This window comes from Papio anubis, chromosome 16, assembly GCF_008728515.1.
Source record: "Papio anubis isolate 15944 chromosome 16, Panubis1.0, whole genome shotgun sequence".
Lineage (NCBI taxonomy): Eukaryota > Metazoa > Chordata > Mammalia > Primates > Cercopithecidae > Papio > Papio anubis.
This window is the reverse complement of record NC_044991.1, coordinates 52,678,581-52,695,551: the sequence shown is the minus strand read 5'-3', so window position 1 is coordinate 52,695,551 and position 16,971 is coordinate 52,678,581. Positions and strand designations below refer to the sequence as shown.

Below are 16,971 nucleotides of genomic sequence, written 5' to 3'. Positions count from 1 at the left end.
GGATCTTTATTACAGGTTCGAACCTGGAACTCTCACTCGCTCGCGAAACGAGACGGGCAGGAGAGCTCCCCCACTGAGCTCCGAGCAGTGTTATATAGTCTAAGAAAAGTGGGCATAGAGTTATTATACAAATCAGATATATGATTGGCTAGTGTTTGAACAAGGCGATTTGGCTAACTATGATTGGTTCCCGCCATTTCTGCTATTTCGGTTCAACCTTTGAGGCGGGAGAGCAGGTTTATGGCAGCAAGAGTTTATCTTACTTAAACACGTCTTGTGACCTTGCCTCAGAACTTACAAAATCTCTGGTATGTGCAAAACAAAATCTCTGGTACGTGCAGAAAAACAGGTGCTCACAGAACTTACGGAATCTCTGGTATGTGCAAAGATTAGAGAGCAGAACAAAAGGGTGTAGCGGGGGGGGGGGGGGGGGGGTACACATCTATCTTTGTGTCCTTTCAATTTTCTTGAGAGATTTAAAGTAAGTGCTTAGGGCCAGGCATGGTGGCTCATGCCTGTAATCTCAGCACTTGGGGAGCCCAAGGCTGGCAGATCACCTGAGGTCAGGAGTTTGACACCAGCCCGGCCAACGTGGTGAAACCCCATCTCTACTAAAAATACAAAAAAATTAGCCAGGCGTGGTGGCGGGTGCCTGTAGTGCCAGCTACTCGGGAGGCTAAGGCAGGAGAATCACTTGAACCTGGGAGGCAAGGTTGCAGTGAACCAAGATCGCACCATTACACTCCAGCCTGGGTGACAGAGTGAGACTCCATCTCAAAAGAAAAAAAATAATAATTAATTAAAAATAAATAAACGAATAAAGTGAGTGCTCAGAGCTGTCTTGCTTTGTGTGTGCATGTGTGTGAGTGTGTGTGTGTGTGTGTCTCTAAGTCCCAGCAGTGAGACAAATTGTGTGGTTCCTTATCATACCTGAGAAGCAGGGAGCAGCCACCAAGAGGACTGTTAGAGTGGGTGAATTGTTTATGCCCTGCTTAAGGCCAGCCCCTCCACTTAATCTTCATCTCCTCTCTCCTAGTCATGGACATCACACCCACCCTTAACCCCTCTCTCCTGCATTATTGATCTTTCTCTCTTGACTGGCTCATTCTTGGCCACATACAAAGATGATGTAATATTTCCCATCTTAAAAAAAAATCCATGACCCCAGATTCCTCTTTAGATCCCGCCCTGTTTCTCTGTTCCTTTTTATAGCAGAAGGCGGTGAAAGATGTGTCTTATTTGTCTATACTCGCTCTCTCCACCTCTTCCCTTCCCGATTTATCTCCAACCCACAACAGTCACGCTTTTGCTTTCCCTCCCCCACCCCACCCCCACCCCCATATATACTCCACCACTGCTATTGTTATGGAACTGTGGTGTCTTTTGTCTTTCCAAATCCAGTGGTCACTTCCCAGTCCTTTGTATTTGACCAAGCAGCAGCGTTTTATACTGTTGATCCCTCCCTTCCCGGACACCTGTTCTTCCCTTGGCTCCTGGGACCCCTCCCTCAGCTTCTCCTCCTGCCCTCGCTGGCTGCTCTTTCTCATCCTCCTCTGCTGGCTCTTCAAGGCACTTCTTACTGACCTCAGGCCTCAGGCTCTTCCCTCCACCCCTCTGCCTTCAGTCCCTTTTGTATTTTTTGTAGAGACCGGATTTTGGTGTATTGCCATGGTGGTCTCAAACTCCTGACCTCAAGTGATCCACCTGACTTGGCTTCCCAAAGGCATGAGTCATAGTGCCTGGTCTAGTACAGACTTTTTTTCTTTTTTTTTTTTTTTTGAGATGGAGTTTTGCTGTTGTCACCCAGGCTGGAATGCAATGGCGCGACCTCAGCTCACTGTAAACTCTGCCTCCCAGGTTCAAGCGATTCTCCTGCCTCAGCCTTCCTAGTAGCTGGGATTACAGGCGCCCGCCACCACACCTGGCTAATTTTTGTATTTTTAGTAGAGACAGGGTTTCACCATGTTGGCCAGGCTGGTCTCAAACTCCTGACCTTAGGTGATCCGCCCACCTCAGCCTCCCAAAGTGCTGGGATTACAGGAATGAGCCACCGTACCCACCCTAACATAGACCCTTGACAGATAAATTATAGAGTCAAAGTATTTGAGTCTTGTGGTTCTGGGAAGATGACACCGGCTTAGCCTCCACTCAGCGGGCTGGGCAGGGGCTCATCTCCCCACACCCTGAGTAACATGCACTCATTCCACAGATACGGATGTCCACTGTGTGCCCTCATTGAGGATACAGTATGAATAAAGTGTCATCTCATTTTATTTTTTTATTTTTAAAATTTTCTTTTATACTTTTTTTAGGCTAATCAAGTGCAGTAGTGAGAAAGGAGGAAAGCGTCGAACAAGGAGTTCGATCTGTAGCTATGAACAATCAGTTGAGATAAGTCATTATCTTTGAACCAGCCTCATTGTTTTAATTTGCATTTCTTTGCCAATGAAATGCAATATTTAAAAAATTTGTGGTAAAATATACATTGCATAAAATTGACTATATTAACCATTTTACCTATACAGTTCAGTGGTGTTAAGTACGTTCATGTTGCTGTGTAGCAATCACCATAATCCATCTCCAGAACTTTTGCACCTTCTCAGATTAAAACTCTGTTTGTACCCATTAAATACTAATTCTCCATTCCCCATCCCCCAGCCCCTGGCAACAGCCATTCTACCTTGTGTCTCTCTGGATGAAATGCTGCACTTTTTTTTTTTTTTTTGAGACAGAGTCTCACTGTGTTGCTCAGGCTGGAGTGCAGTGGCATGATCTTGGCTCACTGCAACCTCTGTCTCTCAGGCTCAAGTGATTCTCAGCCATGCAAGTAGCTGGGACTACAGGTACACACAAACACATCTAGCTAGTTTTTGTATTTTTTGTAGAGACGAGGCCTCAGTATGTTGCCCGGGCTGGGCTCAAACTTCTAGGCTCAAGTGATCCTCCCGCCTCAACCTCCCAAAGTGCTGGGATTACACGTATGAGCCACCATGCCCAGCTGCAGTACTTTTTTAAAAATATGTATTGGCTATTCACATTTCTTTACCTGTGAGTTCTCTGTAAATATGCTTAGCCTATTTTTCCTTTTGGGACATTAGTATTTTTTTCATTGAGTAGGAAGCGTTTACTCGGTAAATTGAGAGCAAAGAGATTAAGGATTTTTAGTTTTTTAAGTGTTGTGAAAAGGTAAGTAGATTTTTCTGCCTGGTCCTGATTCTTGGGAGATTTGCCTTGTTTTGCGTCCTTCTGGTGCTAGGTTTCTCCCAACTAGAGTTTCTCCCAACTCTCTGTAAAAACGGGCGTGGCAGGCCTCACGCTGGGAGCTGGGCTGCCGGTGGACTCCAGCGCCCCCACTCGTCCAGTCTGGGTTCATTGTTGTCTGGGTCTAGAAGGAGCCAGTTGTTTCTGTCTTTTCTAAACTCATAGAGCCTGAGCCTATGAGCTCATAACCCGGCTTCCTGCTTCTTATTTTACTGTGGAAATCGAAACAACTTTCTCATCGCTCTACCACAGAGGTGTCCAGTCCTTTTGGCTTCCATGGGCCACATTGGAAGAAGAATTGTCTTGGGCCACACATAGAATACACTAACACTGATGACAGCTGGTAAGCTAAAAAAAAAAAAAAAAAAAAAAATCACAAAAAAATCTCAATGATGATGATGATGATGATGATTATTATTATTATTTTTTTGAGATAGAGTCTCACTCTGCCACTCAGGCTGGAGTGCAGTGGCCAGATCTTGACTCACTGCAACCTCTGCTTCCCGGGTTCAAGCGATTCTCCTGCCTCATCCTCCCTAGTAGCTGGGATTACAGGCGCCCACCACCACACCCAGTTAATTTTTGTATTTTTAGTAGAGACAGGGTTTCACCATGTTGGCCAGGCTGGTCTCGAACTCCTGTCCTCAAGTGATCTGCCCAACTCAGCCTCCCAAACTGTTGGGATTACGGGCAAGAGCCACCGCGCCCAGCCAAAAATCTCATAATGTTCTAAGAAAGTTTACACATTTGTGTTGGGCTGCATTCAAAGCCATCCTGGGCTACATGGGCAAGCTTGCTCCACCGCCTGCATCTGTCCCCATAGGCCACCTCCAGAATGTGTTCCAAATAGAGTAATGTCTCACCACCTCCTCCACTCCACCCAAACCCCAGCCACCGTCTTCCGCAACTCCTGCAGTAGCCTTGTACCTGGGCTCCAGTCCCATGCTTGCCCTCCTTGGTCTCCTTTCCAGCAGCAGCACCAGAATGTCACTTCCACCTGCTTAAAATCTTTCAGTGCACTTAGGACATAATCAAAGCTGCTCCATCAGCTCTCTGGGTCCCACGGGATCTGGCTCCTCCCTGCCTAGCTATGACCGCTCCTCCCACCTCTTCCCAGCCACACTGGCCTTCCTTCTGGCCCTCACATACAAGCTTACTCCCACCTCCGGGATTTTTGCACTTGCTGGTCCCTTAGTCTGGAATGTTCTTCCACTATAGCATGACCTGTTCCCTCACTTCTTTCAGATCTCTGCTCAGATGTGACTTCCAAGAAGGCTTCTTGCCCTCCACATCCAACCTGGGTCTCCATTCATCTCGCTCTCTATCCCCTTCCTCTATTTTATCTTTCATTATGGCATTTATCACTGCCTGTGGTTAAATTCCTTATTTATTTGTTTATTGTCTGTTTCACCACTGGAATATAAGCTCCACAGAGCAAGTAGCTTGTCTCTCTTGTTCACTCCTGTATCTCCAGCATCTAGAATAAACCTGGCACACAGTAGCTGCTCAGGAAATTTGTGCAAAATGATGAATAATTAACTATTATTTCTCTTCTATGATCATTGAAGAGCTATGTTTTTTGTTGTTGTTGTTTGTTTGTTTGTTTGTTTTTTGAGACAAAGCTGGTTCCCAACCTCAACTTTAGGTGATGAAGGTTGCATTTTTAAGGGAAAAAAATGTACCCAAGGAACAATTTTATGATAAAATAACCACTTTTCTACAACGTGGATTGAAGTTTGTGTCTTCCCAGTTTTATTCAAAGGTCCTAAAATTCATACTGCTTTTTCCAAATCCTAACATTTAGATTGTTTTTCAGATCTAAAGTTGTGGATGAATTCTTGTGACTTCTGTACGTACTTTGACTGCTATGGTCACTAGAAGCTTCCTTTTCAAAACCACAGGATAGCTTAGCTAAACCATGTCCTTTCCAAACTACTTTACTGAATCCCTCCTGTTATACCCCAAAGAGAAGGTGTACTCCTTTATTAGCAGTTGGAACCTGAAAGAATCAATAATTCAAAATAGCGTCAGCCTTTGTTGGCTCCTATGACTTTGAAGGTATGGAACGTCATTGATTAACAAGTGTCGTCGGCCGACTGCCTCTTGCACGTAAAAAATGAGCATACATATAATCGCGGCAACCTGCCTTTGCCGTGGAGTGAACAGCTGCAGAAATGGACCATTCTGTCTCATCCTGTCTTTACATATGTGGGACCCAGCATGAGGTTATTTAGAAACAGCAGAATCAGGTCGAGGCCAGTCAATACAGTAGGTAGCTGTTATTGAACGCCCACTGGGTAGCTGCAGGCTCCTAGCTGACCACGTTTCTAAGAGCTGGTTAATGGAGTCCTCATTACAGTCTTGGTTAAGCTAGCACATTTAACAGCCTGCAGTGCAAATGAAAAATACATAGGTCTGACTAGGGAGCATTTTCCCTTCCTGTCTTTTTCCATAAAGAGAGGAAAGCAATTGCTGTGGAAGTTTCTGACATTAATAGGCATGCTGGCATGTGGCTGTAAGACAACCTGAGTTAAGATGGTGATATCCTACTTAAAATAACAAGGCCGGCACGGTGGCTCATGCCTGTAAACCCAATGCTTTGGGAGGCCAAGGCGGGAGGCTGGGCTTAAGCCCAGAAGATCAAGGCTGTAGTGAGCTATGACTGTGCCATTGCGCTCCTGCCTGGGTGACAGAACAAGACCCTGTCTCTAAAAGAAAAGAGTAACAGGGTGTGCTGTGCTGTGGTTACATGTATAAACCACTCCTTATTTTCCAGAGCATGGTTGTCTTTATGATCTTATCTGCTGCAAGAGACCTTAACCGATATGGATCAGTATTTTCCTGACAGTGTAAGTTTTCATTCTCAGAACTGAGTATTATGCAACTGACTACATGAGGAGCGGGGCTTGGATTTTCTGGACCACTCAGGGTGGGGATGTGCGTGCCATCAGAGAGTCCCTGGGCCCACAGGAAGGAAGGGCTGCGCATGGGTCCAGGGCCACACTGAGGACTGTATGAGTGGTGGGAGGCCAGCTGGCGTCAAGCACTGTTCTCTACCATCAGTGGGTGTGAATGTGACTGCAGGTTGATTTTCTGTGCTGTTCAGGTTTTGCTTTTAGTTCTCTTTTGTTGGTCTGATCAAGCCGTTTATTATTTGCAGATGGTAACAAATATAATTAAGTTGTTTGTTGTTGAAGCTCCTGTAGGAAAAAATTATCTAGTTTTATCAACTCTGTAACCACAGCCCTCCTTTTCCCATATTGAAATAGCTATTTATATGATTTGTTAAATAAATGTGAGGTTCTTAGGAACATAGTTATTATAGCAGAGCTAATTGTAATGTATTTGAACACAAGGATCCAAATTGTTGAGGATTACTGCCTTCTGATACCTGTACAAAATTACGCACTGTCAAAAAAAAGAAAAAGATTATGCATTGTCCTTGGGGCAGTTTGTATAGGATAGCAAGATCTTCTCCAGGTGGCTTTCTTTTGACGGTCCACACAGATGGCTTTCCTGGGAGTTGCCATCACAGTCCCTTGTCGCCCCCAACATCCCCAGCTCTGAAGTCCTCCTCCTTCTTGACCTCAATCAGAGTAGTCAGTTCAGTGCAGTAGTTGAGAATATGACTCTGGTACCGGACTCGCCTCGGTTTCAATCTGAGCTTCATCACTTACTAGTTTGGGATGTTGACCAAGTCACTTGGCCTCTCTGTGCCTCAGTTTTCTCATCTGTTAAATAGGATGTCTCATACAGAATCTGTATGGGTTAAATGAGTTCTGTGAAAGCCTGGGGAAGAGTGCCTGACACACGTAGGTTTCACATAAGTGCTGTGGTCTGTGTCTAGTCCGTCATCGCCCCTCCCTCATATCCCCGGCTTCACCACATCACCACCTACCATCCCCCAGTCCCCTCCTTCTCCCACACCCTCCCTCTCTGCATTTGCCCCTAATGCCTTCAGTAGTCCCCACTCCCACCCCATTTACTTGCTGCCTGACTGTATCAGCTCAAGTCCTGGTAGAGAAGAGATAGAACAGTCCAACCAGGTAAAGCGAAGACAGCTTAATGAAGAGCTTCTGTACGAAGGCGTGAGCGGGTGTGGGCACCCACAGGGAAAGCACAGAGCCTGGAGCCCGCCACCATGAGAGTGTGTGCTGGCAGCAGCTGTGTGGAGGGGCTGCCTGACGGGAACTGTGGGCCTGCTGGAGGGATGCCGCCAGCCCAGGAAGGGAGCCAGGGACGTAAATAGTCCAACCTTGCCTTCCTCCCTCCTTCCACCTCCTGCCAGGCTTCCTCTTGGCTCCCAACCTGAAGCCAGAGGGAAAGGGCAGCCATCAGCGTAGTCCACGTAGTCCGCCTCCCAAGGGCAGAGCAGGGTGGAGACCGGGAGAGCGGATGTAGAGCGGAGGTCAAGTGGAAGAGCGCTGCACAGTTCCCTATGGCACCCCTGGTCTGCAGCCGCCACTCAGCCTGGAGTCATGGCCGCCTGCAGTCTGGCCCACCTGCCTTCACCCGCAGGCCCCCCATCTCTGTCCCCACACCCTCCTCCCCTGCCATTCTGCCAGTCTGCAGCCTGCTCACCAAATACACAATGACCTTTGCACTTCTTTTCGACTTTTCACGCCTCTTCCCTTTCCCAGGAGTGCCCTTCCCTCCTAGGCCTGGAGAAATGCTACAGAGTCCTAGGATCCAGCCCGAAACCCCTTGCTCTCTGCAGATTTTCCTTGCCTCCAGTTAGCTTCCCTTACGGCTGATTTGACACATACTTCATTACAGTGCATACTTCACTAGGGCGCACTTCATGCCGTGGTCTTGCCGGTTATTTGTGGACTGCTTCCTCTATAGACCAGACCATTCACTCTTTGTGGGCAGAAACTACACCATGGTCATCTCTGCATTCCTTTGTGGTACCTCCAAGTAGCTGAAATAAAAACAAGTGCTGAAAAAATTAGTTGCATTGAAATGACTGATGCAAGGATACGATGAATATCATTTACTTGGTTAAAGGTGGTGTAACCAAGTCACTCCCTGACATGCCTCCCCCCAACATACATCTAGATTTAGTCACTGTTGTCTCCTCTGGGGACACCCTTTGTGTCACTTACTAGAATTTATCTCTATAATTATTTATCCTGGGTTCTACCTCCTCTTCTAGATCTTTAACTCCATAAGGGCAGGGGCCATATCTGTGTTAGTCGTCACAGAGTCTCCAGAACTTAGAACAGTGTATAGTACATAATAGGTCGTTCATAGCTGTTTGTTGAATGAATAAATATGTTGGTCATAATACGTTATAACGTATCATAACCTTAGAGGCCTGTAGAGTGGGGACTCTAGGTACCATGGAAGGGCCTATGACGTTCCTTTCCATGCCCCTCAAACAATTTCCTACTGCTGGGAGGAGTCATTTCTTGAGGACCCCATTCCCCCATCATTAGAGCAGCCACCCTTTCCACTTATGTGGAAGTAGGTCTTGTACCAAGAAGAACAAATTTCCTTTTCCTTCTGTCACCATAGGGAATATAGTAATATTGGAGGAATTATTCTTTTTCTGCAATTATTTTGCTTCTCATTTCACTCTCCTTATTGTGCTGATCTGCAGTTTCTTAAATTGATGATGCCAAGTAAAATATATTTGATTGTAGTTTGTACCATTTCAAATCGATTTAGTAATTTTGAAAATGTGTAATAGGCATTATCAGGTCTTAAAATTGAAAATTGGCATGATTTTATGTCATTTTATATCATTTCACTAATGTGATAGTCTAGCCAGATTCTATTATCATTATTATTATTATTTTGAGACAGGGTCTCGCTTTTTTACCCTGACTGGAGTGCAGCGGCGCAACGTTGGCTCACTGCAGCCTCAACATCCCCAGGCTCAGGTGATTCTCCCACCTCAGCCTCCCGAGTCGCCGGGACTACAGGCATGCACCACCATGCCTGGCTCATTTTTTGAATTATTTTTGTAGAGACAGGGACTCACTATGTTGCCCAGGCTGGTCTCAACTCCTGGGCTCAATCTGTCTGCCCGCCTTGGCCTCCCAAAGTGCTGGGATTACAGGTGTGAGCCATCATGCCCAGCCAGATTTTATTATTAATTAATGAGTTCAGGGAGTTATTTTTAAAGGTCACAAATGATGTTTAATAGCATGAAAAAGATTATCTTTTGGAAACAGAAAGTAGCAACATAGCCTACAAGCCTTAATTTATTTAAGCCCTACCTACTGCTCACTAATCTTTTTATTTGAGGTTTAATATTCTGACAAATACGTTCTGGAAAGGAAATTAAACTCAGAATTTGAGATAACAGAGCTCTTATGAAGCTTATATACTGGAGATATTGGAAAAAGATACTAATCTCCCTCTCCCCTCAAAAAGCAAAAAAGCAATTAGTTTGGAGGGACTGTCTAAATAGGATTATCTAAAGGAAAACCTGCAAAAAATTGGGCAGATGGTCTTTATAAACTTGGAGAAGATATACTCTGTAGCCATGTCGTAACAGGTTTTTACAGATGCATTTGTTGCAAATTAATTGCCTCTTTTCGGCCTTAATAACCTAAATTTAAGTTTGGGGGTTTGTATAAAAGCAATTAAAAGCTCAATACTGTCATGTTTTTCATTAATTTACCAGTGAGTGCTTGGGTTTGTATGAATAATTTGATTTATTTTGAAGTTAAATGTAATTATAAGTTGTGTTTTGCTAGGGAGCTTGTCCTTTATAATAGAATTTGCCTTGAACTACAGTATAATTTATTCTACCCTTCCTGGTTAACAGCCTCTTCTTTAGGAAAAAAAAAATCGACAATATCTGTGAAAATAATATTTTTAAGGTAGATGCAATAGAATGGTTTGGGGGTCTTTCCGTCTGGGTGATAGAAGATCAGATTTGGTGCAGATATGGTATAGAACCCCATCATTAGGACTAAAAGCAGGCAAAAGCAGAACTGGGCCCTCAGTTCTCAGATAAGCCGTTATACCTACTTGCAATATCTTCAAAGGTGAACATATATATACCCTGCAACCCAGCAGTTCTACTCCCAGGTAAGTACCTCAGATGCATCCGTATGTTCATGGAGAGACATGCACTGAAACAGTCACAGCAACACTTATTATAACGGCCCTAACTAGAAACTATATACATACCCAACATCAGATAAATAAATGGTGGTGTGTTCACATCATGGAATATTATTCATCACTGAAAATGAACAGACTGCCACTGTATGCATATAAGGTTGAGTGAAAGAAACCAGATAGCAAAGAGTACATACTGCATGATTCCATCTATATAAAATATAGAAGACAAAGCAATGTGGCCAGGCGCGGTGGCTCACGCCTATAATCCCAGCACTTTGGGAGGCCAAGGCGGGCAGATCACCTAAGGTTGGGAGTTCTAGACCAGCCTGACCAACATGGACCAATATGATCAACCCCATCTCTACTAAAAACACAAAATTAGCCGGGCATGGTGGCGCATGCCTGTAATCCCAGCTACTCGGGAGGCTGAGGCAGGAGAATCGCTTGAACCCGGGAGGCGGAGGTTGCGGTGAGCCGAGATCGTGCCTCTGCACTCCAGCCTGGGTAACAAGAGCAAAACTCCGTCTCAAAAAAAAAAAAAAAAAAAAAAAAAGGCAAAGCAATGTAGGTGTTAGAATGGTGGTAACTCTTAGAAGGTAATAGTTGAAAGGTGGCACAAGGAGGTCTTCTAGGGTTCTGTGCTATTCTGTTTCTTGATCTCAGTGCTGATTATACTGGGTATACTCAGTTTGTGAAAATTGATAGAGCTTATGATTTAGTATACCATGAATAGTATATACCGTGATTTGTAACTCAGCTCCTCTTATTACTGCTTAAATTTTATTTATTGAATTTTTTAGAGACTACCTTATGTATCAGGCACTTTGATGTATGCATGTTATAATTTAATAAAAAGTAAAAAAAAAAATCAGTTCGAAAATAAGGCATTGCGATAATTTAAGGAAGAGTTGGTCACCATCCTTCTGTGCTTCACCCCTAGGTGGGTGTTTTGTGCTGACTTATGAGAAAAAGAACACCATAGCAGTGCGCACCATTTAAAATGACAGTGATCCAAGGTTAAAGGTCACACCACTATTTAATTGTCTTTAAGCAGAACTTTACTACCTACCAAAAGAAACTGTTGAGATACTTCAGCCTAGCCATGGTCTTTTTGTGAAGAACCGTAAGCATTTATCCAACTCCCCACCTCCTTTGGGAGTCAACTTGGGTTTCCTGGCTCAGTGACGTCTTTATAGCACTTCTAGCTTCTGTTCTCTGTAAGCTCTGATTTACAGCCATCATCAAAAGTACCTAGTTTAGCAGTTAATAGCGCTCTAGGTATTGTATTTCTTTTGAATATTCCTTGACCGCAAGTTTGTTGAAGCCAACAGCCCACCTTTCACATCTCCATTCAGGGTCCAGCATTTGGCAAACATTTAATAAATACTGGACAAGGGATGGACTGTGGCCTTGAAGAAATAGGAAAATGAACAGAGGCCCTACCTGAGGCAGCCGCAAAGATTTGCTTTTAAGTGACAGTAGTTGTGTTGTTTCCCTGGAGTTGTCTCCATTCGACTTTTCAAATCCCTTTGATCTCTCTCTCTCAATTTTCTTGTTTACATGTTCATTGTAGAAGATTAGGAAATGTGAAAAAAGCACAAAGAAGAAAAAGATAAACACTCATAATCCTTCTACAGAGGGAAGGTCTTACTATTTTGTTGTATTATTTTTTCTTCTTCTTCTTCGGCTTTTCCTATAATACATGTGCTTTCATGCTCTCTGCCCCCTGTTCCCCACCCTTTCTTTTCATTTCTTTCTTGGAGACGGAGCCTTGCTCTTTTGCCCAGGCTGGAATGCAGTGGAGCTATCTTGGCAACCTCCGCCTACCTGGTTCAAGTGATCCTCCCACCTCAGCCTCCCAAGTAGTTGGGATTACAAGCGTGTACCACCACGCCCGGCAAATTTTTGTATTTTCAATAGAGACAGGGTTTCACCATATTGGCCAGGCTGGTCTCAAACTCCTGGCCTCAAGTGATCTGCCCGCCTTGGCTTCCCAAAGTGCTGGGATTACAGGCACGAGCCTCCGCGCCGGGCCTCTCTTCATTTCTTGAGAACAATGGAAGTGAATCCAGGAAACAAACTTCTCCACATTGTTAAAAGCTCTTCGTGCAGAGTGGAACTGCACATGTTGCCACCTTGGTTTTCTTTACTCCAAATACAAAGGTGTAACTTGGATTAAGATCGGGGCTTTCATGTGTTGCTGAAAAATAGTATGCCATAATTTGTAACTCAGCTCCTCTTATTCACCACTTAAATTTTATTTATTTAATTTTCATTTTTAGAGACAGGATCTTGCTCTGTCGCCCAGGTTGGTCTCAAACTCCTGGGCTCAAGTGATCCACCTGCCTCAGTCTCCTGAATAGCTGGGACTGTAGACATGTGTCATCACACCCAGCTACTGCTTAAATTTTTAAGATTAGTTTGGCTGGTATATACATTATGCTCCAAATCACGAAAAGTAGTATTCTTCTGGGGTAAAACCATGCAGTTTACTCACATAATCATCCTCAGTCTCATCATGAAAGCAGGGATCGTACAAACCTGCTCACCCTGCATGTGTACCCCTGAACGTAGAAGTTGGAAATCAAAATAATAAATAAATAAATAAATAATGGGGAAAAAAGCTGGTATCCAACATATTTTAGACCTAAAAATCCCATTAATCCTAGTCCTCTCCTGAGATTATAACAGATTTGCTTTTCCAGGTAGAGGGTATCTGAGCAGCTGTGCAAGGCTCTGCTGTTGCTTACGTTTCTGGAACCATGCGGTGCCTGGCCAGTGTTGCATGGCTGACGTGTCCTCTGCTCCTGGTGCAGACACCATACAGTGCTAGTACTCTTGTTCTTTCCTCCTAAAAATAGACTCCTGAAACAGTCCTAAAATAGACTCCTCGGCTTCTCTCCTTTTTGACTTTTTTTTCCTCTAGACTCCTCTGAGCTTGTCCCCAGTTTTGCTTTAGACTCCTGAAATATTTATTCGTTTTTTAATATCTTAACTTGTATTTTAGGTTGAGGGGTACACGTGCAGGTTTGTTACATAGGTAAACTCATGACTCAGGGGTTTGGTGTACAGATTATTTCGGACTTCCGAAATATTGAAGTAATACTCATTTAGATGAGGTTGTTCATTGGTAAGAAGAAAAATCACTCCTGCAACCCCGACAGACTGTTTCTCCTGACCTTTAAAAGACCTTAATGGGTACATTGTTTTGTTTGTTCTGCTTTGCTCTGGTTGAGGGCAATGTGACATTTGCATTATCTCTCTAGGCCTCTGCTTAATTATGTTGCTATAAATTACTGTCTGTCCTGAACAGAGTCCATCTAACTTAGTGTCCTGCTGCCTGTAGGAAGAGGGAGATAGAGAGAGACAGAGACAGGGAGAAACAGAGAGAGAGAGAGGCAGAGAGAGAGACAGAGACAGGGAGAAACAGAGAGAGGGAGAGGCAGAGAGACAGAGACAGGAAGAAATAGAGAGAGACAGAGAGAATAGTTGTCTAGAAAAGAGAAAAGAAACATAATTTACATTCACATCTTTGTCATTTCCGTTTGGTGTAACGCTTGGCCTACATTCAGTTACCTAAAGTGGTCCTATAACCCTCTCTCCTGGAACCCCATTCATCTCAGATAATACTTCTGTCATTGGCACTGAGGAGACGAAACTTCAAGTGGTATTTACATTTAATTCCCTTCAGCTTTGTGACCCTTAGGATCCAGATAATCTGCCTAGTTTGTAAATGTGATATTTATGTTCTGCTGATTGTCAGTGAACAGTGCTCAATTTTGGGGAAAGCAGACTGGGAGCTACCATTCCTGTCCGAGCCTTCTCCTGGAGGCCGGGAGGGTGTCAGGACGCAGCAGGAAACAGAGCTCCCTGCCTCCGGGAGAAAGGTTTGTGGAAGAGCTTCCTGCCTCCGGGAGTGGGTTCTCCTATCCTGTGAGTCCTTCTCTTCCAGTATAACTTTTCCAAGTTAATTTTTTCAATAGAGAAATTAGCATGTGTGACTTTTATGCTGAGGAACTTAGGAAAGAGATTATTCGTATAATAATATAGGCAAAAAATGTTACAAACTCATCCAGCTGGGTTGCATTCTAATTTGACGAATGAGCTGAGTCAAGTAACATTCTTTTTTTGTTTTTTTTAATTAAAAGTACTCTGTCCTCAATGTGAAAAAACAATCTTCAGAAGTATAGATGTTGGAGAAGAGTAATGGTAATGAAAACAGTAGTTAGTATTACTCAAGCTTAGTAGCACTTTGCCTGCATTGCTTCATGCCATCCTCTTACAGTTCTGTGGGCTAGATACTGTTGTGCAAAGGTCTTTGATAAAGATCTGTTCCATGTTTTTCACCCTGTGTCTTAGTCTGTTTGGGCTTCCATAACAAAATACTGTAGACGATGTGGCTTATAAGCAATAGAATATTATTTCTTACAGTTCTAGAGGCTGGAAAATCCAAGATCAAGGTGCTAACAGGTTCACCATCTGGTGAAGACCACTTCCTGGTTCACAGAGGGCACCTTCTAGTTGTGCCTTTACATGGTGGAAGGGGCAGAGTGGCTTTCTGGGGTCTCCTTTATGAGTTCCATTCATGAGGGCTCCTCCGTCGTGACCTAATCATCTCCCAGTGGCCCTACCTCTTAATACCATCACCTTGGCGGTTAGGATTTCAACATATGAATGGGGGGAACACATTCAGATGATAGCAGGCCACCCTTCTCAAGCTTATTAGAAAATGGAATCCCTTTTTTTCATGGAACCCCCACAACCGTCTCTGAGGACATAGGTGGTATTCTGCAGACACAGTTTGGGAAATAAGAGAAGTCTAGCTCTACACTGCTGGCTAGGAGTTGAGGCAGGAACAGACACATTTGCCTCCCCTTTGTACTATCTGGCTTTCCAGATTCTTCCCACTAGTTGTGTTGATGGTGATTTGGGATTGTTCTTTCCCATTCAAAGCTAGGGCTATACACTAATTCATTCATTCTCAATCACTAAAAAATACCTACCATCACACTGTGCCAGGAGACCATAGCTAGAACAGGGTCCCTGCCTCTGGGAAGTCCCAGTGCCATAGGAAACCAGACAAACACAGATATTCAATGGGAGGTAAGACCTACCAAGTACCATCTACTGAGCACTGCAGGAGCTGGGGTGGGGGCTGGCCAGCTCTACCTGGGGAACTGGGGAAGGCTTCCTAGGGGAGGAGATGGGCACAGCGTCCCCAGGGAGCAGTGGAGTCCTCCAGGTGAAGAAAACAGGGAAACGGAGAGTTGAGAATGTGTTTGGCAGCATGTGAGTGCCCGGGCTTTCAGCAGGGGGGCTGGTGGAGGAGCACAGATGGCCTTTAAAGTCAACTCTGAGTCACTCTCTGAAATTACAGAAATTCAAAGAGAAGGATCTGGAAATCCTCCAACAAGTTATTTGACCTTCTGGTCTCTCAATAACCATTTGGTATCTAGCTGATAAATGGAAATTCTCTGCAAAATTGTGTCATACAGGAAAAGTTGCAGAAAAATTGTTAGAGAAAGAAAATCATTCTCCTGTCTTCACCTGTAAACCATAGAACTCACATTTTCCTAAGTGGCTTCACGCTACCAAGTGGCCCCTGGATTCTCCATTCATGCCTCATCTACTAAAATGATCAGAGGTTAAATAAAACTTCCAAAGCAGAGCCAGGAGTTATTCAGCTTCTCTATGTAACAGTAGTTGAGATAGAAACTATTTTCTGTCTTTTTTTTTCTCGTTGCCTTGACAACTTTTTTTTTTTTTTTTTAAGCTTTTGATTTTTCTCAACAACATGAGCTGCTTTCTTTGGTTGAACCGAGACGTGTGTATGGATTTACGTCTTATTCAGAGAGTCTCTAGTGTAAATGTTTATGAGATACTGATTTTTTATTTTTCAGCATCTTCAGTGTTGAGCAGAGTAGATAATTGCACAAAACTGTTAGCCTGCCTGATTAACCAAACCAAGGCAAATCAGCAGTGATTTTCCATGTCTGATGTCAAATACTGTAAAAAATGATTCCAATTCATTTTTACAAAATATCATGGAATATTTTAGTATTTGGCTTTTTAATGTCCCTGACAAGGTCTGTGTGAAAGTTGTTTCCATATACCAGAAGTGCACGTCCTCCCTCCTGCACTTCCCCTTGCTCCCATGGCTCTAGCCACAGTGGTCTCTCATCCTTGCAAAGCTGTTCCCATCTCATGGCCTTTGCCATTTCCTCTGCCTGGAACCTGCCTGCCCCAGATATTCACATTGCCTGCTCCCTCCTTGCATTTATGTCTCTGATTCAATGCTACCTTCTCCTCCTGGACCTTCCTGTCTAAAACACCATCCTTACTTGTCACTGGCCAGTCAGGATGTGGGAGGATCCCTCTCTGGAAAAACACTTCAGTTATCCTATATGAAACTCCCCAGACCATAAGCCGTACCCATAGCAAGAGCTTCCAATGAGCATTTTAATGCCTCACCCTTAGATCTGAACTCACAGCCAAAAATCACCAGCTATTTGAGGAAATCCTCTATTAAAAAATATAAAGACCAAGACTAATAAGTAAAGAACTTGAAAGAAACAGAGACAAGGATGGAGCAGGAGAAATCTGCAAAAAAAAAATTAAAAAATAAAAAAA

At 43.9% G+C, this 16,971-nt stretch overlaps 1 protein-coding gene and 1 long non-coding RNA gene across 7 annotated transcripts in view; one reads left to right on the top strand and one right to left on the bottom strand.

Annotated features, from left to right (window-relative positions):
- SHLD1 (shieldin complex subunit 1) overlaps window positions 1-16,971 on the top strand; it is a 110,173-nt gene that overhangs the window by 65,677 nt on the left and 27,525 nt on the right. The window lies entirely within an intron of this gene.
- The window catches only part of LOC103888094, a 63,376-nt gene continuing 52,982 nt past the window's right edge, over window positions 6,578-16,971 (bottom strand). For all 3 annotated transcript variants that reach the window (XR_001892010.3, XR_001892012.3, XR_002515191.2), the window contains exons 2-3: window positions 11,785-11,892; window positions 6,578-8,182 (exon numbers count right to left, since the gene is read on the bottom strand). This is a non-coding gene — a long non-coding RNA (uncharacterized LOC103888094). The remainder of the gene's footprint in view (window positions 8,183-11,784; window positions 11,893-16,971) is intronic.